We start from the raw sequence: 25,537 nt of genomic DNA on the forward strand, positions 1-25,537 counted from the left end.
GTTTTTGGCCATGTGATAAGAAGCTCCAGAATCAATGAGCCACTCATGAGAATGAGAAGAATAAGATACATTTAGTGCATAACCAAACCGAGATGCCTGAAAACCACATGCAGAAAGTGTTATTCCTAAAGATGAAGTTGAAGATGAAGAGTGCTCCAAATGGATGTTATGCTTCTTCATTGTTGCTTCCAATGCTTCCATCTTCTTAAAGCATTTGGATTCTAAGTGGCCATCTCGATTACAAAAGTTGCAATGTCTATCAGTCTTCTTCCCATTGTTTTTATTTGCCTTATCATGTTGTTGAATTGATTTTTCATTTTGAGACTGAAAGTGCTTAGGACTCTTGGTTGGTTTAGGACCATTCCTTTTAGGATGCTGCTTCTTAGGGTTCTTTGAACTTGGTTGCTACTGGGCGGCTAAGGTTTTCTTAGAAGAGTTTCCAAGATTAAGAAGACCAAGATGTAAGAGTTTTTCTTGTTCACTTATTAAAGAATCACAAAAGGCATCAAAATAGGGGGACTTGTAGTCTTGTCCTTGTGAAATAAAGGCTTCTCTAGTAGAATGGAAGGTGAAAATAAACATAGAGTAGGTTGGTCCCAACTTAGTAAGAATGGAATAGATAAGGCTACCATCTTCTTTCTTAACCTTAACACCTTCCAAGAGAAGTCTAAGGGTCTTGAACTTGGATAAAAAATCTTCAATGGAAGAAAAATTATTGCGGTCCAACGTAAGCAACTCATTTTCAAGTTGATGGGCTCTAATTTCATCTTTCATTCCAAAAACTTTATTGAGTTGTTTCATTGCTTCATCAAGGGTATCAAGTTCTACAATATGGAATCTAAGGTCTGGAGAAATATACATCCCTATCAACCCACGTGCTTGATCTTGCCTATTTTCCCATTTGGCTTGCTTATCTTCATCTTTAGGTTTAGACTCTTGGCTTGAGACTATTCTATAAAGACCTTTACTTCTAAGTAAATCCTCCATGTAAGACACACATTGGAAGTAGTTGGTGTTGTCAAGAATAACTTGGCATGGAATTTCTATTTTAACAAAAACTGAAGTTGTAGATGTTGAAACTAAGTGTTCTAATGGAAACATCTCGAAAAAATAGGCCGATTCAAAGAAAACATCTCTGAAAATGGCTTCCAGATGAAGAAGTTATGGCCTTTTAAAAAAATGTTGTTGAAGATGCCGACAAAGTACGTGAATGTGTGGAAGTGAATAATAATGTTATATTTTAAAAAAAATCCCTCCTCTTTCCAAACTTAATCTAATTAGCTCACTTTAAAAAAAGAATTATGTGACCCACTTTTATAAGTAAGTGAAAGTCACTTTTACAATGGTACTTTATGAGCTACCCACTAAATTGTAACTTAAATAAAAGATAAAGAGACTTTAGAATTATAAGTGACTCACTTTTACATAAAGTAACCTTAAAACATAAGTTACATGTGCTTTTTGAAAAAGTAACTCAACAAAAAGAAAGACTTGAACCCAAGATCTCTATTCTCATAAAGTAACTTTGGACCAAGTGAGCTAGTTTAAAAGGTTAGTAATTTTTGGAAAAGAGGAAGGCGGTTTTTTTTTTTTTTTTTAAAGTCACTGAAGCTTTGGAGTGCGTGCTTTCTTGTAAAACCATTTTTTCTTGCAAAAAAAAAAAAAACACAACCCAATACGGACATGAAAAAAAAAACAAACCTTATGGCTTGAAGTTAGTTTTCGCCAGCAACTATATACTTTCCTCAATGTTTTTGATATTCCGAGGTCACACTAAGGCGTGGCAGAAAAGAGCATATGCATGAGAAAAATCATTCCTTTCTATTTCTAATTTGCCTAGATCACACAGAGTCGCGGGGCAAAGAGCATACGCAGAAATGAAAGGTATGGATCGGTAATAAAAAACAGAGAGCTAAATAAATCGAAATAAACAAAGAGATAAATAACTAAAACCGCACATAAAGACGGTATACCTCCAGGTATAAAAAATGACATAGCTAAGGCTACCAGAAATATTTTCGCGTGAAACGAAAGGGGTTCCTCACTGGAACAGATACTTCTAACACAATAGAGTAGTTCTCTCGACCCGAAAGCAGTCAGAAATAGTAGATCTAGGAAACGACAGTCAGATGCAGTTGTATTAGCTTCGGATTTGGATCACCAATGGATACGCCATCAAATAGCTCTGATACCATGTAGGAATTCACAGGGTAAGTTCCTAAGATAGAACACCAAAGGACACTTCTCACAAATAGATCATAGATTAGTACACTAGTATTCTTGACATGGTTAAAACCCTCAAAGAGGGAAACATTCCATGGATTGAGCCAACGCGGCCACTTCAGGAAATTTATTAATACAAGAAAGAAAATTTACATAAGATTCTCTTATGAACGATCACCCTACAAATAACCCTCCATGCTCTTTAAATATAGATCATGGACAAATCGGGTGTTAAACCATGGATCAAGTGTTGGTAATACTGAGGAGAGAATGAACCGTTGGATCACTTCATGTCTAGAGCATATCATGATCGTCGGATTACAAAAGCACATAGTAAAGAAACACACTTTACCTAACTCTACACTAGACCAAGTTATACTTAACTATTTCCTATGGGTCAGAATATCCTAACATAAGAGAAGGTATGTCCCTAGGTTCTCCTCTCTTTCCAATGTCTAGTTTACTACTCTAAAGGCATTGACAAGATCATGCTTCTTCCTTAATGGATTTTCTATCAAATTCCCAAACCACCTTACACCCCATTTCCTTTGGACTCGTAAATGCCTCCATTTAGGATGAAAGGAATGTTTGAAATTAGATCTACATGCACTCTCTACCAATTGTCATGATCAAGTGAAAAGGTTCATAAGCATTTGGATCTGGACAATGAAGAAACTAGGTGTTGTGAGTTAGGGTGCCTAAGAATGATATGGGATGCCATTATCCTAAAATAAATATTTCATGTATGAATGTTGCAATAATTTGTCTCTCTATATCATTATGGGAATTACCTCATGTTATTTCTACCTATGTTTTCCTACCACAATCATCATCTGAGTCCCCACTAGAGACAAAGCTACTTCTTACTTGCATAGCCACAATCTTCATACCAACACCCTAAGTAGATGAGAGTGATGTTAAGATTCACTTAATAAATATATCTGCATAATAGTTTCAAAAACGAGGTTGCTCTATTCTCCATTACTAAAAATTTCAATCATAGTTAGGGTCTCCTTCAAGAAGGAGGTTCTTAATTAGGGTTGGTTATTGTGATAAATTTGATATGGCTAGAAAGATATTGTGTATATGAAGTTTTGATTTCCAAATGTTGGTTTCATATACCAGGTTAGTTAATGGAACCAACCTACTTAGGCCATTAGTAGGTGATAGAATTAAGTGTAATTCACCTAGAGTGAAAGATTTGATCAAGCCTCTAAGATGGGATATTGGGAGAGAATGGATATAATATATTACGATATTTTAGAAACACTCTAAAATGAGAAGCTAATGGGAAATACGAGATACAATTATATCATAAATCAAGGTAGTCAAAGGAAAATTTCCTTACAATCCATGAAGTCTCAAGCTTAAGACTCTGATTGTAAGATTATACTAAAAGCCATAAGTTAATTTGACGTGGGAAATTAATATTGTTTGTTCATATTAAAAATATTGAAAGAACAAATGGAAATGGTTATGGCACTATTAGAATTCATAATTACAATTAATTAATATAATTGTGAAAAGAAAAAAATTACTTTAAGTAATTTTTTTTGGTCGTTTATATAATGGCGTTGGTTTATGAAATTGGTGGTATTTTGTATAACGAATGTAATAGTGCCAAATTTAATATATTTATGTCTTGTAATAGATTGAAGTTGGTTGTGTGCCCAATTCTAATTTTTCTTCTTGAGCAATAAAATACCTTACCTTTCCTTTTGGATGATTCCCTAATGCAGTATCAGGGTTTTACCAGTGAAACTATCATGTTATCTATGTAACATGTGTTGTCTTTATATTAATATTTTCTTTCACTTTATATTAATTCAGGGTCACAAATACCAACAAGTCATATTAGAGCATTGCTCAAAGGAAGGGTTGAGTATGTTCATGCGACAAAGACTTGGTCAAAGGAACATGATGAGTGGTAGAGTGGTGAGCCCTGGTATTGCACCAAGAGTGTTGCAACTCCCAATGGCTCCTCAACTCTATTTATGAACCCAAGTTTCATACAAACTTAGAGGTGATAGTGCTATATGCATAGTAGATGGGATTCTACTCATGCCACCCCCAACTATGATGTTAGATCAGGTTGGCCAAAGATCATCCATCCTACTTGTATACAATGAAACCTTTCTGATGGAAGTATAATTGAAAAACTAATCTAACTAGGAAAAACCAAATTTCTACTTGTAGATGCTAAATAGAGTTTCATGAAGATAAAGAAAACTATTCTACTTGTAGAAAGAAGACTACTCTATGTTGCATCTGTTAGTGTCAGTCTTTCCAGCCTTCCTACAGTGATCAAATATGCTCTTACAAAGTGATTTTGAAGTGTCAAGGTCAAATTTTGTCATTTCAGTGAGTCTTCAAGCAAAATTTGGTCACTAGGCATTAGGTCTAGGGTTTGCCCAAATGTCGGTCTATGTCACCATTCAGCTGAGTTTATCATCATTCAGAGGGTTGTCATCATCATATTAGGTTCCATTGGGTCATTGTACACCTTGTTCATGCTTCAGTTGTGCTTTGGCAAGTTCATTTCCCTCTCCTAGGGTTTTGAAGCCAATTTCTCTTGGATGGTCAAGTCACCGGCAAATTTTTTTTCCTGATGTTCATACACCCTCCCCTATCCTTAAAATACCTTATCAAACACTTCCCAACACTCAGATCCGCCAAATTCCTCATTTTTCCACAAACCTTAGTTTCTAGCTACAACCTGGCAATTTTCTAGGTTTGACCTGTGTTTTGTCCTTTTCGACCCCTTCCCCTCACTCAATCTCTAAGATTCCACTTTCCCCTACTTCCTAACATCCCTCCCCACTCCCAAAAATTTCCCCAAGAATTTAGAAGCCCTCTATCCCCTTCATTTCGCTCCATTTCCACAAAATCCCTTGTTTCACACATCGGGACAAGTTTCACTCAAAAGCTATTTCTGAGCAATCAAAGATGAATTTTACAAAACTGAGAGAGTTTTTTGTCCACAACATGCCAAGGAAGAAAAACCTCTTTCACTTTTTACACAGGTGTCATGGTTTGAGATAAATGTCAAAAATACCGGCGAGAACGAAGGTGCTCCAAGGACGGTTGGCCAAAGCACAAAAACGAAGGAAAACGCCCGATCCACTCCAAATTTTGGCCAAAGCCTCTTTGAATGAGCATGGTACTTTATTGGGGACTCCCAACCCAAATTTCAAGAAATTTGGAGAAAATTATGTCATTTGTGAATTTTTTGTACAATTTTACAGGTTTTGGCCGTTGGAGTGGTCTCACCCCGCGCGCGACCACTCGTGGGGACAGCTCAGAACAGGGAAAACTCTACATTTTTGGAATTTTAATGCAAAAATACACTTGCCTATGGATGGACTTCAAATTTTATGGAGATTTGGACTTCCAAAAGCTCAAAATACATACAAATTTTGACTTTCTGCCCATTTTTTGAGTTGCAGAAAGCTGCCTTGGGAGAAATGACTTTTGAGGGGTCAAATCAACTCCAAATTCAGAAATTCCAGTGGGGTTGGAAAGTAGACTCATAGAACTTTCCAAAAAGCTATCTTGCACCTGATTTGGACACCAGGAAGGCCCTCAAACATAGCTTCCAATGTGCGCGACCACTCCAAGGGAGGGGCGCGACCACTCAGGGAAATTTCACCATTTTGACTATTTCGGCCTGCAAAACACTGTTTTTACTTTGGTTGACTTTTGATGTATGTAAATGATGGATTTTTGGGTAATTTTCATGGCACATGGATACATTTACTCTCCTTTAACACTTCTAGAAGTTTCCTTGATGTAAATAGTGAATATTAAATGCATGGATGGGTTACCTAAGTTTTAGAGGCAAGTTGTTTTGACTGCCTATTATCTAGTGCTCAGTTTAGAATTAGTTCAAACTGCTCCTAGGAAGCTGAGCTCGACCCCTAGAGGTGGGGAAAGGAGTTAGATGATCTATATTATGCCTTCTCTTGCTCATTTTCATGGTGGGATTCTTGAGGGAGAAGCTCTATTGTATATTTTACTTGTATCTCTGCAATTTGAGGAAAAGGAAGGCCAGGGTTTTGCAGACATCATTGTGGATTATTGTGTTGATGGTGTGTTTCCTACTTGTCATTGTAAGTGTGTTTATGTGTTCCATCTCTTATTCTATTGCCGCTAATTAAACAAAAGAAGTGATAAAGTTTGAATTCATGCATGCCATGCTCAGCTTTCAATTTTGTTTAATATTTATGTTTTCCACTGTCTAAAGAGGATTCAAAGTCATTGTTTGCCCTCTTTAGCTCCCTCTCTTTCTTCCTTGATCATCCATCTCAGCTTAAGGCATCAGCACAAACTCCTTCCTTGCCCCAAAGACCCACCTGCAAAAACTGAGCTCAATCCCCACACCCTGAATTGCACTCCCTCCAATTGCCACCAAAAACCCCAAAAACTTTAAATCAACCCTCCTTATCAGTTTACTAGCCTAATATCAATGTCACTGTATTGGTCATCTCTGTCCATTGAATATTTTACTGAGATTGACCGGAGAGAGCCTTCTCATACCCCGTAGGGCTAGCTACGAGGTGAAATGGTTTGATGTTGCCTTGAAGGTTTACCTTCCTCAGCCTAGGGTGAAATCTCAAGCGCTAACAGCATCATTCATCAAACTAGCCTCAAAATTACATGTATCATCTATCTACTCACACTTGGTAAGAAATCAGAAATTGAACTTCTAAATTGCTTGCAATTGAAAGACTAAAGCTACACTATTTTTGTAGTGAAGAAAAGGAATGGTTGGGGTAGTCTAGGAACTCATTTTGGTCATACAATCATAGTTGAAGGTCATTATTCATCCTACTAGATCTAAAGTTGAAGTGGGGAGAAAATCTGGTGAGGGAAAGTGGTGCTAAAGGCATGCTACAAGAGGCTGCTACAGGAAGGCCTGTAATGTTACAGGAGGGATTCTAAGGGTGTTTTTAGGGTGGAGATGAGGTATTGAAGGTATGGATAGGTGGATAAAGGTTAAGGAGAGTGAAGGAAGGTTGTGTAAGCCTCCTAGCCAGGATCAGGACCTCTCTTGCATTAGGATGAGTGCCCACAGTGTCCTAATGTTCCTAGGCAGAATGAATGTGGAAACAGGGTTTTGGAGAGAGGATTGAGAGATAAGAAGAGGTGATGGAGTCCAAAATGATGGTGAAAGAGATGTCCTTCCCTATAGATTAACATAGCCCTGCAGTCAGTCACACACATGAATCCATTGATCATTAACACAACAATAAGAAATATGATGGAAAATATGAATTGAATTTAAATAACATCTACTCTATGCTTCTAACACCACTCAAATCACAGAAATAGATTCTAAGATATAGAAAAATTTTATGAAGAATGGAAAATATCATTTATATACTTCCAAGAAATCATAAACACAATATATTTTACTGAGATTAGGAATCCTTCCAACCAATCTCCCACAAGAGAGGTGGTGCAAAAGTTTCTAATCACAATTGTTTATATATTAACATCTACTGAAATGAAAGAAACTTATGAAATAATTGAATACAAGAACAAAAAAAAAATACACAAGAGGGATCTAAGCCATTGGGTTGGGCCTAAACCAAAGGGTCTCAGCCCTCTGGAACTAACTCAAATGCAACTCAATAACTAAGTTCTCATTATCATAAAATAAAAGTCTTATAAATCATATAAAAGTTCAAAATGATAATGTAAAACTCTTCAGCTCAATAACTACCTAGCTAAAAACAAACTTCAAATCCTAATGAGATATTCTTCTTGTTTATTTATACAAAAGGGTAGTTGCTCGCATCTCCCTTGAAAATAGCAGCGATTTCCTCCTCATTCTCGAAAATGGTGGATCTTGTTCTTATTTAGCTTCACTTGCACTAGTAGTAGCTTGCCTGCCAATCGATTTGAATTGATGAGAGAGAGTGTTGAGATCCCAAGCTGATTTAGGGACTTAAGGAGGTAGAAAAACCCTCCTAGATGATCTCCTTGTTGTCTCCTTCGAGCCCCTACATAGTAAGTATCTAAAAAATTATCCATTTTCCTGCAATTAAACCACATTAGGCCACATATTATGGCATACACCTTTTACTCTTTTCACTAAGCATAATATAACTAAAAGTGTGAATACATTTGAGAACAAGATAGTTATAATCGAATTCAACCTTTTGTGATCCATAATTTAATTTGGAAACGATTTCAGGAGAAACCACATTGGTAGATTTAGGCCGACGTGTTTCGAACCAACCAGTGTGGTTCATCATCAAGACAAGATGAAAAATCAAATCGTAGCAGAAATTTAAATAGGGAGTTAATACCTCCAAATAGCTAAGGGAAAAAACGGCTAGATAATGGTTATATTTGACTGGATGGGAAAAAGTAATTTATTTAGAATTACTAATTAATTTATTATTATTATTAATATTTATTTATATATTTAAACATTTATTTATTCTAATTTATTTTTATAATTGGATCATTATGGGATAATATCTAACTAACCTAACCCCTAAGATAGAAATAATTACTATTTATCTATTTCTAACTAACCTAATATTATAATATAATCTAACTAACTTAACCATAAAAATAGAAATAATTATTAATTATTTATTTAATATTAGTATTAGTATTTAATAAAAAAATAAAAAATTAAATAAAAAAATAAAAATAAAAACAAACAAAAAACCTTAGGGGTGAATTAAGAAAAATATAAAAACTAAAGGGAGGAGAAGGAGAAATGAAGGGAAGAAAGCTAAGAGGAAAGCGTCGGAATCCAACAACTACTAATTTTCCACCCGTCGTCCCTATTGAGATTATTAGGCTGCCTTTCAATTTCTATGGCTTCCCTGAATTTACGGTGATGAAAGTGAGGAATTTTCGCAATGACCTTTGTCTCCTTAATGCAAATATGATGATTTTTCTTCTCAGCATGCTCTGTTAAGGCCGAAGAACAGGTCCTACCATGCTTAATTTGGCAACATGTTCCTTAATCCTCTGATTAATGGATCGGCCTATTTCACCAATGTATGATGTTCCACATGAGCATGGGATGACATAAACTCCTTTCAAATCCTTAGGGTCCACAGGGTCTTTAGCTGATTTTAAGGAACTTCTTAAGGTGTTAAGGGGTTGAAAGGTTGAGGTAACGTTGTGTTTCCTGAGGATTCTAGCAATCCTATCAGTTGTCCCTTGGATGAAGTGGAGGTGAACTCCAGAACTACGATCAATAGGGTCTTTCTTGGCCTTATGAATCTTGCTAGCTTTGAGGAAGGCTTTTAGGCCGTGTTTCTTACTGTAACCATTATTGACAAAAATGTCCAAGAGATGGGATTTCTCTTTAGAAAAATGGTCATCCTCAGAAACCCTCATAGCACGGGTAGCTAGAGTGAAAAGGACCCCCAATTTTTGAGCAGGGAAATGATGGGACTTGGCATTGATTTATTTATTTTCTAAATACTAATACTAATATTAAATAAATAATTAATAATTATTTCTATTTTTATGGTTAAGTTTTTTTTTTTTGTTTTTTTTGCTGTGGTTCACGGACACTCTGGTCAATGGGTTGTGCTACGTCCACAAAAAAGTCTAGGTTGATCGACCCTGAAGGGAATCTAGCCCCGCAACCCACTAACTAGGCCTAACCCCAAGGGCTTCGGGGAGAATGGACCCTGTGACCTCCCGATGGCGAGGCACTAATTTTGACCAGCTGAGCTAACCCTTGGGGATTTTTTTATGGTTAAGTTAGTTAGATTATATTATAATATTAGGTTAGTAAGAAATAGATAAATAGTAAGTATTTCTATCTTAGGGGTTAGGTTAGTTAGATATTATCCCATAATGATCCAATTATAAAAAAAAAAATAGAATAAATAAATGTTTAAATATATAAATATAATAATAATAAATTAATTAGTAATTCTAAATAAATTACTTTTTCCCATCTAGTCAAATATAGTCGTTATCTAGCTGTTTTGTCCCTTAGCTGTTTGGAGGTCTTGACTCCCTATTTAACTTTTTGCTACTATTTGATTTTTCATCTTGTCCTAATGATGAATCACACTGGTTGGTTCGAAATGCGTCAGCCTAAATCTACCAATGTGATTTTCTCCTGAAATTGTTTCCAAATTAAACAAGATAGTTTTAAGGCTGGAGGATGGCATCATGACCCTCATAATATACCTATTGATGGGCTTCATCATCACCCCCTGCTGAAGGGGTTTCTCATCCTCTATGAAACTCAGTCATCCATGTGAAGTTCGCTCATGGCCCTAGTGGCCTCCCTTACATCCCAAGGCACCTTAGATGGTGTGCCTTCTTGTGAGTAAAATCCCACATTTTTCTCTACTTCAGTCCATTCCTTTCGCTCTTATGTTGGGTCCCTTCCTTCTTGTAAGCCTAGTAGCAAAGGTGGACTGAGTCTCAGTCCTATCAATTGGATCTTCATCCTCTGCATGACTTCCTTATACAATGGTGTTTTTTCCAAGGCATTTCTTAGCCTTTCAGGAGAGTGGTATTCTTTGGCTTGTAGGCTATGGGGTAAGGCATGTCATCTCCTCTAGTAAGCTTGCATATTTTTTGTTCCTAACATTCTAAAGGTGTCCTCAAAGTGAAGAATGGTTTTCTCCTGAGTTTCAATGTATTTGGGTGCTACAACAACATCATTGCTGATGAGGTTATGATTACTAATGACAGCCTTAGGACTCACTAGCTCTGCTATGATATACAAAGGTTCCTTCTCCTCATTTTTCATTACCTTCTTCACCTCCTCAACCCTTGTTTATTCATGAGTCAACCAAGATGCCAAATCCATTAGCTGCATACCTCCCAATCTTGAATTTGGATCCCAAAAATTTAGATATGTCAAAATGAAACTATGCATGTAGATTTCAACTAACTTTGTTCAGTCCTCCATACTAGTTTGTTTGCAAAATTCAATAAACTACGTGTAGTCTTTGAAGGGCAGAGAACCATATTGTGCTAGAGTCTTGATTAGTACTATAGGCACTGTTCTTTAAGAAAGAAAGCATAATATTTTGAAGGCTTCTTGCATTATAGGGCTTCCATAGAGAGACTTTTCATGGAGGCAAGTTGGGTTTCTTTCTCCTACAACCTCTCTTTTAGCCTTAGGTTCTCTACCTGTAGCTACTCTTTTATTATAGTCTCCCTGAGTCTCAAATTAGCCAAATATTTCCCCCATCTTCCATAAGTCCCACATCTTCCACATTCCTAGATTTAGAAATTTTCATCCACCTATGGGTTCTTCCTCTCTCTATCTCTAGCTCATAGAGGATTGAGATTGAAAATTTTTCATTGATGATCCTTCCTCCTTCAATGAATTTATAGTAGAAACCCAGGCTAGGTTGTGTACTAGGCTCTTGGAGCTCCATTCGAAATATTTTTAGGGAAGTTGTTGTTTCCTCTAGTTCATTTTCCTTCTCCTGTAGCTCCCCTTGTTCCTCTTGTAGCATACTATGTCCCTCCTATAGCATTCTTTATCTCTCTTGTAGAAAACCATGAACCTCTTGTTGCAAACCTTGCCCCTCCTGTATCTTTCCTTTTTCTACTTGTTGAAGGGTGGCTTGTGTCTTGGGCTTCTTGGATGTAGATTGATTGGTGGTGGGCCTACTCACAGATGCTACATGTGTCTTTTTTTTTGGTTTTAGGAGAGGTGACCTCTTCAATATTTACTTCACTAGGTCCTACCTCTTCCTTCTTACTTGGTGATTCTTCTATGAATATTGAGACCTTTGTGGGATTTTGTGGTTTCCCTTGTTTAATTTTGGTTCTTTTTCTGGTCTTGAAATATAAGGGACCTTGTCTTTTTTGCTTCCTTTTGGGTTTGACAGGTGTTGCCAATGTAGCTAGTGTTGCAACTACTTCTTGTTTAGTATCCCTTGGAGACAATCTTGTTTTATGTGATTTCTCCTCTACTTCTTGGGCTTCATAAGTCTCCTTAGGATCTAATGCTTCTTCCACTTGTTTCTCTCCCTCTTCTCCTTCCTCTACCTTTGTGCCTATTTTTCCTCTGTTTTTCTCTCTTCTTCTTCTGTCCTTGCTCCCTCCTCCTCCTCTATTTTTGTTCCCTCTTTACCTCCAATGCTAGAGGATGGTGTCTCCCTAGGGGTGATGTCTTATGTACCTATGAAAGTATCCCTATCCATGTCCACAAATTTATTCCATAGGACAGGGATCCTCAAGTTTCTTAAAGCACCCATCAATTTCAATTTAATGAGGCCAAGGTGAGCTAAATGTTGGTGTTTTCCCTCCATCACCTTTTGACTCATATCAAGGATTGACTGTAGGAGAAAGTGCGACACATTATGTCTTTGAGGAAGAGGAAATTATGGTTTGAAACTCAACTGATGGAGTAATCTGAAGTGGTAACCATACACCACACTCATTATCCCTTCAAATGATATATATTTGAGGATATGGTAAGCCACCTCATCCCAAGGATAAGGTAGGATTTCTCTTCTGACTCCATTCTTATCCTCAACATGATTCTCTCTAAAAATGAAGAAATTATTTCTAGATGTGACTCTCACTACCTTGTCTTCTTTGTTCCATTGAATCCCTAGACGCAGTGTGGTCACTTTGATAATGGTTTCATGGCTGAGAGAGATGGATAACCCCTGACAATAATGGTTCCATTTTCCTCCCATTGGGAATTCAATTCCATGGAAAATTCACGAGTAAGGTCATCAACATACCCCTTTAAAAACTCAAAGAAACCCAACCATTGGTGTATTATGAAGATATTAACTACAGGAGGGTGTTGGTGGATCCTTTCAGTGTCTGAGGGTTCCCTTTTGTTAAATCCTCCCCCTATCTCTTCTTTTGTACCCCCCTTGGTTCTAACTAGGTGAGGAGAAGGTTTTTTTCAATTTCAGTGGTGAGACAGTGTTCAATTCTTTGGTAGCTATGAGTGAAAATGATACTAGAATTCTTGTGAACCAAACTCTTTTTTACCAAAATCCTCAGATAGACCTTCTACTGCATAATTATATTGCCACAATCTATAAATTATAAGTATAAATTTTGTGCAGTTGGGTGCAAGAACAAGGGAGGTGGATGCCACATACTTCTTTTCAAGTAACTTTGGATGTATATGATAGTTTTGAGACCCATTTGAACCACTGTGGCCCCTTTCTCCACCTTTAATATCTCCTATAGCAAACTCTCAGACCTCTTATATCATTTACAGACCTGCTTCTAGCTCCTTATTGTAGCAGTTGTGGAATGAGGTTCAAAACTCCTTCATGACATAGAAGAACTTGTCCTCTCTCTAACTTATTTTGAATGAGTGAATTTGCAAGAAAGGTCGACCCCCAATACATAATATTTCATTTTTGAGTTGAAATCTTGGATCGTTGTGGTGACATGGCATCTACATGGGTTTCCTCTTTTGGACCATTATCCCCACTCTTTGTAATCATTCCTCCTTCCCTTGTAATCATCACCCCACTATTAATTATACCAAATCACTTTGATGTGACATATCCATGTTGCATGGGTGACCAACACCAACCTACAATTTACTAGCCGAGGGTGACAAAGTTAACTGGCCACCTCCAACTTATTAAAACATCCTTCCTCGACATTTACATATTTTAGTCATTTTATACATAGGGAAGAACTGAGGGTTGCCGTACCTGAGCCTACTTGTGGATTGGGTTGTTGGGGATGGTTTCTTCTAGAGCTGAGCCATATAATATCATCATTATCACATGGGGTTGATCTTTTGCTTGTACTCATGGATGTCTTCATGTTGGGATGGGGTCCCCTGGGTTAGTTTTGGGGTTAGAAACCCAAGTTTTGATGTAATTTTTGTAAAAAGATGTAAAGTCTTCATGATTTGTGGATGCAGAGTGCGTAGGTGATTTGGAGTCAAAGGGGTTTTAGCCCCTTGTTTATGTAAAGTTGAGCTGGTTTAGAGATCCACCCATGGTCCACTGACCATGGGATTGTATGAAAAAAACTATAAGTAGGCATGTCTTAGAGAGTATAAGGAAGAAGAGGATAATCTGAGTTGTAATGGGTCAATAGAAGATAATGCAGAAAAGTGGTTAGATAGGAGGGAAAGGCTCTGCAACTGAGTGCGTAGAGGCCTAGGTAGATTCTGCAGCTGAATGTGCGGACCCTTGCAGCTGAGTGTGCAGGGTAATTTTGAGTCGGTAATACCATATTAAAGATCAATAAAGAAGATTGTTGGAGAATTCTTGTGTTCATCTGTTTACTTCTATTTATTTATGATTGTGGTATATGTTGTGGATGAATGATGTATTTATGAAATATTGATCTAATGATGTGCGACTCTATGGAATAAGTCTTAATAACTATACGCCTTGCATGTTAAGCACTTTCAAAAAGATTATGATACATTCTGTTATGCTTATTAAAAACTTAAGTAGATTTGCACGAGTTCATATCTAGGGTTATTTTCTAATGCGTGCAAGTGGATGGTTCGACTGCTAAAGGTCTACAAAGGCCAATTGTAGACCTTCGTGAAGGTCCAAAAGCTATTTAAAGGGAGTTTTAGTACCGAGCCTTAAGGGCTTATACATCTGCGCGAAGGCAGACTTGGGGAAATAAAAGACATCACAATGATCTTTGGATGAGAAAACTTGGTTCCAGCATCCCCCCATACTGCTTCGAGTGAGATTGCAGCCTGTGCTACATGGGTTGTTGCCCAAAGGGCCAATAGTGTAGGATTTTTTTTGGCACAATTAAATCTGAACCTAGGTCAGGACCCCTTAAGCCAACAAATGGTTTCGTTGCTGGGACTAGGATCTGCTTGAAGGAGATGTGTGATGTCGCATCACTGGAATTCGAACAAGAAGGAAATTGAGAGGTGGTTGGATAGGAATATTCACGAATTCACAGTGCAAGAGAATAGGAATCCACGCCTGTCGAAGGAGAAGTGGTTGGATAGATATTCATATACGAAAATACACAAAATTTTCTTTTGCACATTCTCAATCAAATTATACGAGTTGATAGCTAAGTTGGCACACGACCAAGGGAGGTGGAAGCTTGACAGTCCAATAGTGTGGACTCCAGAGTTGGTATGATGATTAGAAGCCTCTGAAGACAAGATCGTGCGTGTTATCAACCACTGGCTTGATCGAATTATAGGAGGATTTGTTACAGAATTCGTAGTTGTTACCTCAGTCATCTACAGCGAAGAAAAGTGACACTTCTTCAAGGGACCATGAGGTGAGTATATGAGATCTTTGAATACCTAGATTAAGATACTCTTCTGTGAGTAACGGGTTATGCCATTGCCTTAATGTTAGGACCTACGCAAAGTGGAAAGCTCTTCAGAGATCGAGAGAAATCAAGTCCTGAATATAGCCCATTGATTGGACCCCCTTCGAGTGACAATGAGGGAGAGGTATAGGCCTCACCACAAAGTGTTTTTTAGCTGATAAGATAGGGTTTTCTATGGAAACATCATCCATCCACTCCTCCTCCACCTCCACCTCCACCGCATACACCTTCACCCACACCTCCACCACCACAACCACCATTCAACATGTTGAACACAATGAAGTTGCCAATTTTGAAAGGTATAGGGAGTGAAGATACATATCAGTTTTGGTTTGTTGTGAATGTTGTTTGGACAACGCAACATATTACTGATGACAACATAAAGAAGGCACAATTAGTTACTGCTTTGTAGGATTGTGCACTGACATGGTATATTAAGTATTGTTTTGATCATCTCGTGACAATGCTAACAAAGACCAAGGCTTCTTTGAACAAAGAGTTTAGTAAGCCTAAGTTTGACTCACAGTTAGTAGTTGGATTTAAGGAAATCATGATGAGGGTTGATGAGACTCCTTGGGAGCTAGATCAAAGGTTGAAATGTGTGATCCACAAAGCTAATATGTAGCTTACAGATGGTCAGCACCACGAGTGGTTTATAGCTTCACTTCTACCCCACATGAGGATTACTTTGTCACACTAGAAGATAGGAATTCAAGAAGAAGCCCTGGAAATCACGATGAGGTTGCATGCGAAGCCTATGCAGTATGCAACCTTAGGGGTACAACAAATCCATTCTCAGTTATAGAGCCTATGCTTAGAATTGCAGAGCTTGAAGAAAGATAAGGAGGCTAAGCCAGAGGTGTGCGAGGAAGTTTGGTGTTTAAAGTGTAAGAGGCAGGGGCATGGTAAAGACCATTGTCTTGTATTTGCAAACTATATCATAGGAGGGGGACCAATTCCCCTAAGACAAGAAGCTCCAGCAGTGCCGAGCATGGGGGCAGTGCTATTTTTTGCTATTTGTCAAGTGGCTGGAAAACACGCAATGGATAATTTTCATTTTATTCAAAATCTCGTTAGACACCACAACATTTTTTTGCGACTTCTGCAAATCAGAGTACCATGATGAGCACCACTATCGCAGCTATGAATTGATGATGGAAAGAACGCCTACCTACTAAGTGCAAGTAGAAACTCAACCTCCAGAGCAGGGCATCATAGGAGCGCATGAGGGATATCATGGATGTGGATGAGGCCGAGGAGGAGGAGGTCCTAGTATAGGTCGGGTCAGGTTATTTTTTACAACTATGGAACACCAGGGCACTACACGCAGGAGTGTAAGAATCAGACACTCCCGTCATGTTAATATTATAGCCAGTTTAACCACACTATAGAAGAATGCCCTATGTTGATAGCTAAGATGCAGGAGAAAAAGACAGCCTAAGAAACCTATACAGAACCTACAAATGATGAGAACTAAGCCCCGTGAAGAAGATTAGAATGTGAATATAATGATGAGGAGTGGAATAACGATTGGCGATGATCAGGGAAAATAGCATGAAGAGGACGGATGGGTCCGCTAGGCCCCGAAAAAGGAAGTTGGTTTTGGGCTGGAGCATGTGAAGGAAATATTTATGGAGGCCAAGAAAAGCTTCACTGAGGCATCCACCTCAGGAAGCCAAAACAAAGTACCCAAAACCAGTGCACCTACAGAGGTTGATCCATTTGTGCTTACCATGTTCTTGGAGACCTACATAAAATTATTGCGCAATAGCAAAGCTGTGAAAGGCCTACATGAGTTAATAAAAAAATGTGTTGGTAAGGAAAATTCCCCTGATGGACACTGCATAGTTAGAAAATTTGGAAAACATAAGGCAAGAACAGGGCGTGAGATGAGGCTCACCATGTAGATAGGAGAATATGAGATGGACTAGGTCATTTTGGATCTGGGATTTGATGCGAACATTTTGCCTAAATAGACATGTGAGAAAATGGGGAGACCTGCACTACAATGGTCTCCCATCTAGCTTAGAATGGCAAACCAACAAAAGATCATCCCTATGGGACGACTACATGGAGTAACAATGGATATTGAAGATGTGAATGCATTGGCTGATTTTGAAGTAATAGAGATCGTTGATGACAGTAATCCATACCCCACGCTCCTCGGAATTGACTGGGCCATTGACATGAATGGAGTCATCAACTTGAAGAAGCAAACAATGTGGTTTGAGAAGAAATCGCTTCGAGTTCTAGTACCGCTGGACCCTGCGGAAGGGTCGCGCTACACTGAGCCAGTCCACGATTATGAAGAAAGTGAAAATTATTTAGACCAGATCTACAAAATAATAGCACAAGATCAAGACTGGATGAATCCAACAGCATATGGGAAAACTGCATGGGATCGGGAGAGTTCTTGCACCTCTGATTCAAATGAAGAGCTGGAACATTGGAATAATTGGCTGCATGAAGTATCTACACTACACTACAACATGATAACTAAATCGTTGAGCTGTGTTTCGTTGGAGGTAAGGAATTTACCTTATTATGATGGTTTAACTGACATGGATAAATTTTTAGATGCGTTTGAGCGTGAAGTCCCTAAGCATCACCGCTTCCAAGCGTTAGACTTGGCACTACACGCCTGCATGATGGTGGGGTACGCACAAGGATATCTTTGATGGATGGAAAGACTATAGAAGAATGATTAGGTTGTGCTTTGGTTGATCTAACCTCTTATTGACTGAGAAATATGATGGGAGGAATGATCCACACGATCATCTAGCGAAGTGGACTAAATATTATGGAACATAGTCGCAACCGAAATGGGTACACTTGTTTTGCCATACTTTAGACACAATCCCCATGAACTGGTATTTAGAGACAGAGCTTCACCATGGCACTACAGAGTGGGATATCTTGAGGGAAGGATTCATAATGACCTTCAGCTTTGAAGATGGGTTTTAGAGCATTGATGAATCTCTACAGGAGGTTAAAAATACCACAAGAACCTCTAGAATGGGTCCAACCAGATTGGAGCACCCAGCTGCGCCATGCATTGGAATGTTATAATGTGACCACTGAGGAGGAGGATGAAGACCCAAGAAATATTAATATTCTAGAGGCCGAAGGGCATCGCAAAGTTGAGGGCCCACAAATAGAGAACCCAGACATCACCGCGCCATTGAAAACCAAGCAAGTGAACATTGGGACTGAAGTAGAACCGAAGTTTGTAAAAATTGGTGATTATTGGGACGATGCTACTATGGATAAGGTTGTTGAGTTACTCCGTGAATATCAGTGTCTATTCCCTACTAAGTTTTCGGACTTGAAGGGCATAATAGGAGACTTGGGTGTTATGAAAATCACTCTAAAATAGGATGCAAAGCTTATTAAGCAGAGGCCGTATCACCTGAATCCTAAGTACAAGGAAAAGGTTTTCTTGGAGTTGGATAAGATGCTGTAAGCAGGCATCATAGAACTAGTGGAAGAATCTGATTGGGTGAGCCCAATGGTGGTTCAGGAGAAGAAGCAGAAGGGCGAGATAAATATTTGTGTGGATCTGAGGAAGCTTAATGATGCTTATGTCCATGATCCATTTCCAACACAGTTTATGGATGAGGTATTAGAAAATGTTGAAGGGCACGAGGCCTACTCATTCACTGATGGGGTTTCGGGGTACCATCAGATCAAGATAGCACCATAAGATAGGAGAAAAACAACCTTCGTGATAGAATGGGGTCGTTCTTAATATACTGTAATTCCGTTTGGACTCAAGAATGCACCTACGATGTTTTCTTGCATAGTCATCGTAGTGTTCAAGGAATTTATTCATAAGTTCTTGGCAGTGTACTTTGATGAATGGACGGTGTTCAAACTAGTAAAGCGCCATGTAGCAAGTCCATGCTTGATGTTGGGTATTTGTTGCAGATACCAGATCGTGCTGGACCTAAAGAAGTGCATATTCTGTGTTCGCTTTGGAATCTTACTAGGTCATGTGGTGTGCAAACAAGGGTTGATGGTGGACCCTACCAAGATTGTGATGATAGTGAAATTGGAGGCCCCAAGGAGTGTTAAACAACTGTGCATGACACTGTGACATACAGGATATTACAAGAAGTTCATCAAGGCTTATGCTTAGATTACCATGCCCATGGAGAAACTATTGAAGAAGGATGCTACATTCTGTTGGGATGAATAATGTCAGCGCAGTCTCGATGTATTGAAATAGAAGGTCGTCACCGCGCCGATTTTGGTCTTTCGGGATTGGAAGAAGGAGTTCCATGTACATGTCGATGCCTCTTGAATTGCGTTGGACGTAGTATTAACACAGGCTAGTGAGAGAGAAATGGACCACCCTATAGCCTTCGCAAGCAGGAAATTATCGAAGGCCGATAATAACTACTCAATGATAGAGACTGAAGGATTGGCTATGGTGTACATGCTTCAAAATTTCTGGCACTATCTATTGAGTAGACATTTCAAAATGTACATAGATCACTCTATATTGAAATACCTAGTCAATAAGCCTGTGTTGGGGGGAAAGATCTGCCGATGGTTACTGTTATTTCAAGAGTATGACTTTGAGGTCATTGTCAAGCCAGGGAGGTTGAATTTAGGACCTAACCATCTATCGCAGATTGAAATAGGAGAGGAACCTACTAATTTGGAGGAAGGGTTTCCAGATGCGCAACTCTTCACAGTGCACATAGTAGACAACCATTTTGTAGATATTAACCACTTCTTGACTATAGGGATGGATCCAGAAGGATATGCTATTCAACAAAATAAGGAATTGGTAGTGTCATGCTGGCTAGCCGAGTGGCGCCCCTTTAGATTTGGCTGCTGGGCCAAGAACAGATGCAGAAAGTGCGGCCGCAAGGAAAAGGAAGGAGGTAGCCAAGAAGGCTGCATAGAACTTGGCTACACATAAGAAGAAAGATGTTGCAGAAAAGGCGTGGGTTGAGGAAGAATGTGCTACCAAGGAGAGGGATGAGCAGGAGTAGCGCGAGACCTTGAAAGGTGACAAGTCACCTTCAACAGCAAGAAAGACTGAAACAGGGCAAGGCGGCGGAAGCGAGGAGGGGTAGCACAACAAGGTGAGATTTGGAACAACAAGTAGGATTGAGGAAGAAGAAGAAGGCACAAAAAATATAGGTTGACCCCCTGGTGCTCACAGAAAGCGATCTCGACGAGATCAGTGATAAATTCAGGGACAACGCCACAGAAGTACTGCAAAAGTTGGAATAGTAGTGCATTTAGACCTTGGAAGGAGTGTAGAGGGATATTCGAGAGTTGCAACTCCAAGCAACTAAGCTCCAAGCAGATGTCGACAAAGTGAGTGGTGCAACGAGCAGTTTCGCACAAGAACAAAATATAGTTGTAGAGCTAGTTCTATGGCCGACGATGGATGTGAAATTCTTTCCCTTGCCTACAGGTTTAGTATGCACCAAGACCGAGGAACATCACACCCTCATTGGCCGCATCTCGAAGATGGGCCTGAATCTTACTATGATACAATTGGAGACATTGCATGAATTATTACATGGTATTGCGAGAGAGCTTTGCCTTCGAGAACATCGAGAACTTAATGTTGTCAGCGAGATCAAGGTGAATAACCAGCAGCTATTCATAGAGAAGACACAGATTTTGGAAGAAAAGGAGGTGCTCCAGGTGCACATTTCAAAATTGGAGTTCATGATCATGGAGGCATGCAGTACTATGCCTGAACTCCATATTCCTGAGGATGCACAACTAGAGGCGAAGGTTAGAAAATTGGCTCTTGGTGTGTGCGAGGAAAAAGATGAGGTTAGTCGAGTTCAATTTGAACTCAACATGAAGATAACTGAGCTGCAATTGAAGATGCAACCATTGAATCCCCTGGAGCTACGAGAGCAGCATAGAGCCATGATCAAGGAAGGACTGGCCACTTTGGATGCCACAGTTACAAATTGCACAACATTATTTGAGTAGGCAATGGAGTTGGTGACTACTCTGCATGAAGACACAAACTTGCATAAACTGGATACAGAGGCCAGGGTGCTACAGAAGTAGTACGATGAAGTCAGGGCAATGACTCGCTCAATTGCTCTAGCACATCGCCTTGCCAAGTTGCAGGAGGGGAAGCATCTACTCGCACAGGTCGAAGCAACACAAAAGAAGGAGGCCTTGTTTAAGGCCAGGTTGGAACCTTGGTTATATGAAGCTTACCAGGTCATGACCAACATTCAGGAAAAGCTCACAGACTTGTAGTAGACCCAACAGACGATGAAGTTGGCCATAGAAGGACCAGCTACCGAGAAGCTAGTGGAAGAAGTCAAGCAGGAAGCTATGCAGAGCGCTGCCGAGATTGTAGTAGTTCAGGTGTAGCTGGGGGATCTTCATAGTAAGATCATAGCATTAAGAAAGTGACTCCGGGGTGAGTCATGATATTTTTTTGGGGGGCCTGTTGGGATGGGATCCCCTGGGTCAGTTTTGGGGTTAAAAACTCAAGTTTTGATGTAATTTTTGTAAAAAGATGTAAAGTCTCCACGATTTGTGGATGCGGAGCGCGTAGGTGATTAGGAGTCAAAGGGTTTTAGCCCCTTGTTTATGTAAAGTTGAGTCAGTTTTGAGATCCACCCATGGTCTGCGGACTATGGGATTGTATGAAAAAAGCTATAAGTAGGCGTGTCTTAGAGAGTCTAAGGTAGAAGAGGATAATCTGAGTTGTAATAGGTTAATAGAAGATAGCGCAAAAAAGTGGTCAGATAGGAGGGAAAGGCTCTGTAGCTCAGTGCACAGAGGCCTAGGTAGAGTCTGCAGCTAAGTGCACAGACCCCTTCAGCTGAGTGCGCAGGGTAGTTTTGAGTCGATAATACCATATTCAAGATGAATAAGTGCACAGACCCCTTCAGCTGAGTGCGCAGGGTAGTTTTGAGTCGATAATACCATATTCAAGATGAATAAAGAAGATTGTTGGAGAATTCCTGTGTTCATCTGTTTACTTATGTTTATTTATGATTGTGGTATATGCTGTGGATGAATGATGTATTTATAAAATATTTATCTAATGATGCGCAACTCTATGGAATAAGCCTTAATAACTTTACGCATTTCATGTTAAGCACTTTCACGAAGATTATGATACATTTTGTTATGTTTATTAAAAACTTAAGTAGATCTGTGCGAGTTCAGATCTAGGGTTATTTTATAATGCATGTAAGTGGATGGTTTGACTGTTAAAGGTCTGAAAATGCCAATCATAGACCTTCGCGTAGGTCCAGAAGTTGTTTAAAGGGAGTTGCAATACCGAGCCTTAAGGGCTTATAGATTTGTGTGAAGGCAGACCTAGGGCAATAAAAGACATCACACTGATCTCTGGATGCGGAAACTTGGTTCCAAAATCCACCCATACTTCTTCGGGTGAGACTGCAACCCACGCTACGCGGGTTGTTGCCGAAAGGGCCAGTAGTGCAGGGTTTTGTTTGGCACAATTAACTCTGAACTTGGGTCAGGACCCCCTAAGCCAACACTTCATAACTAGATTACATCTTAGCTGATGATGTTCCTGCATGTGTGCATGTGTTTCTCTCATGACTAGGTTGCATCTACTAGTGGAGTTCTTCTCTACAAGTGATGAGTCTCTTTCTGGGTCTTTGTGTTTTTTTAAGCAGGACAGAGTGAACATTTTGAGCAAGTTTAGGTGGAATGGAGTGGATGAGTGATGGATGGGTGGTGAGTAAATCATTGAAGGGCCCTCTTCTTCATTTCTTCGAGGCATCATGAACTTTTTGGTTTTTCTCCTCATCAAATCCCCCTCCTGTAGCTGTACAGGCTCCTCCTGTAGCATCATAGGACCTCCTGTAGCATTACAAGACTTTCCTGTAGCACTATAGTGAGGAGGTGAAATTTGAATTTTTTCTTGATTGGAGGGTGGAGAGAGATGGTTATATGAGTGAGGGGTATGGAGATGAGATGGTATGGATGGAAGGATGGAGGAGAGGTTGTAAGTGAGATCCTTTAGCATCACACAATCTTCCAACTGTATGTAATCCTGTAAAAGAAAAAAATCTTAGCATAGAGCTTGTGAGTTTGTGTTTTTTTCTCTTTCTTTTTTATGTTTTTTTTTCTCTTTTTTTAGGCAAACATGATACCTCTGTGGAGATTTTCAACCTGCATGCACGCCCTGGGCGCCTCAAAAGAGGTTTTAACCTAAGGATCTCTATTTTTCCTTTTTTCTTGCTCCTAGGCCGCCTCAGAGAGGTTTTCAACCTTGGATTTGGCCTTAGATGCCTCATAGAGGTTTTCATCCAGACCTTCTTATTTTTTTTTAGGAATGTTGTGTAATGAGATTTATGAAACTCCCAATCACATTTAATTCTCTGCTGATTGTACTAATGAATTCTACCTTGGACATAGCTCTCTTGTATAGCTTCAGCCTATAACCATTTACAAGCAAGGGGATCCATTCTTCATCGATCGTTTTGATATGGACAGACCCATTTTCATGACACTTTTCCATTAGATATGGACCCAACCACCTTGTCATTAGCTTCCCTTTGAAATATTTGAACCTAGAATCATATAACAAGGTGATATGAAATGATCATATGTTAAAACTGAAGTAGAATTGATTACACCATTAATGAATAGAATGTTAACTGAAAGTGCTAAAATCGTGAGAACTACTTGAGAAGAAGACTTTACGACAATTGATAAAACATAATTAAGATGCAAAATAGAAGTGAAAATAGAAGACAGGAAATCGCTTTATTAGGATTGAAATAGAAGAGGTTGATTGCACGGAGATTTGAGCAAATTGAATGTGCATGTAGGTACTTCTAGTCACTATCAAAGGATAACTCTCTGAACCAGCTTTCCAATGCCTATCACGGTTCCCAATTCTGACTCTGGATGCTCCTGTTACACTGAAAACAAAAATGACTATGACCTCCAAAACCTGCATACAAAATCCAAAACCACTCTCCTCCACTTCAATGAGCAAAATTTCCTCTTATAGCCCTGTAAGTACATTCAAACTCCCTCCACTGAGTTTAGGAATGAATCAGTTGATTTTAGGGTTTAAGAGGTTTCAGTCTTGTTAGGATCTGCCACCTAGGGATAAGGTTGCTTGGTGGTTGAATTAGTTTACACCAAAAACTGCAACAAAAAGCCAAATAAAACCTATGATAAAATTGAATCCATTGGTGGCTTGCTGATCAAGTGGAGGAGGTTGACCGCCGACATGTGAACAGGGTCGTCTAACCATCGTTAGACACCTGGAGGCTTATCCTAATGGTTGCGGTTGACAGTTCCCCTTAACTATTCTGATAGCATGTTCACAAGAAATAACTCTACTACGGTCAGGCCGGATGGTTATACAAACCCCTACGACTAATCACATCTGATCACATAACCACCTTTGACGCGGTATTCTCCATGGTTTCCAAGCCCAATGGCTTATTCTGCTATGGTCAATGCTAACCTCCTCTGGCCGCTCACATGGAAACTATTTGACGTAGCTATGGTTAGACCTGTTCCGAGCGATTAACTCCCCGTGGTTAGGGACTATGGTCATCGTTTGCCATCTGCACCTTTTCACATGACAACGGTCCCACTGCAGTCTAGAGATGGAGGTTAGGACTATTTATAATGTATTTGCAATGTTTTATGTATTGTTTAACATAGGCCAAGAGTTGTTAAACTTGGTTTTATGTATGTTCAATACATAGTTTGAATTGCAAAGAGGTCCGATAGGTATAGGATTAGGGTTAGGTTCATAGGACTTAGGGTTAGGCCTTTTAATGTTTTGAAATGTAGGTTACAATAGGTTTATGGTATGTAATGTATGGGTTTAAGTTTAGGATTAGGTTTGGTCAACATAATGTCTTAGGTTTAGGGTTTTAGTCATTAGGACTTTATATCAAAATAAAAGAACCCATTTACAACTAAATTTCACAAAATGACATTAGCAACATTTGTCTCATAATGATGACAACCAAACCCTGTAAAATGAATGGAAAAACCCACGTCGATACCAAATCCTGCAAAGTTGATGACAAACACA

Source organism: Pinus tabuliformis, chromosome X (assembly GCF_031772625.1).
Source record: "Pinus tabuliformis cultivar Carrire ecotype Pingquan chromosome X, CPIR1, whole genome shotgun sequence".
Lineage (NCBI taxonomy): Eukaryota > Viridiplantae > Streptophyta > Pinopsida > Pinales > Pinaceae > Pinus > Pinus tabuliformis.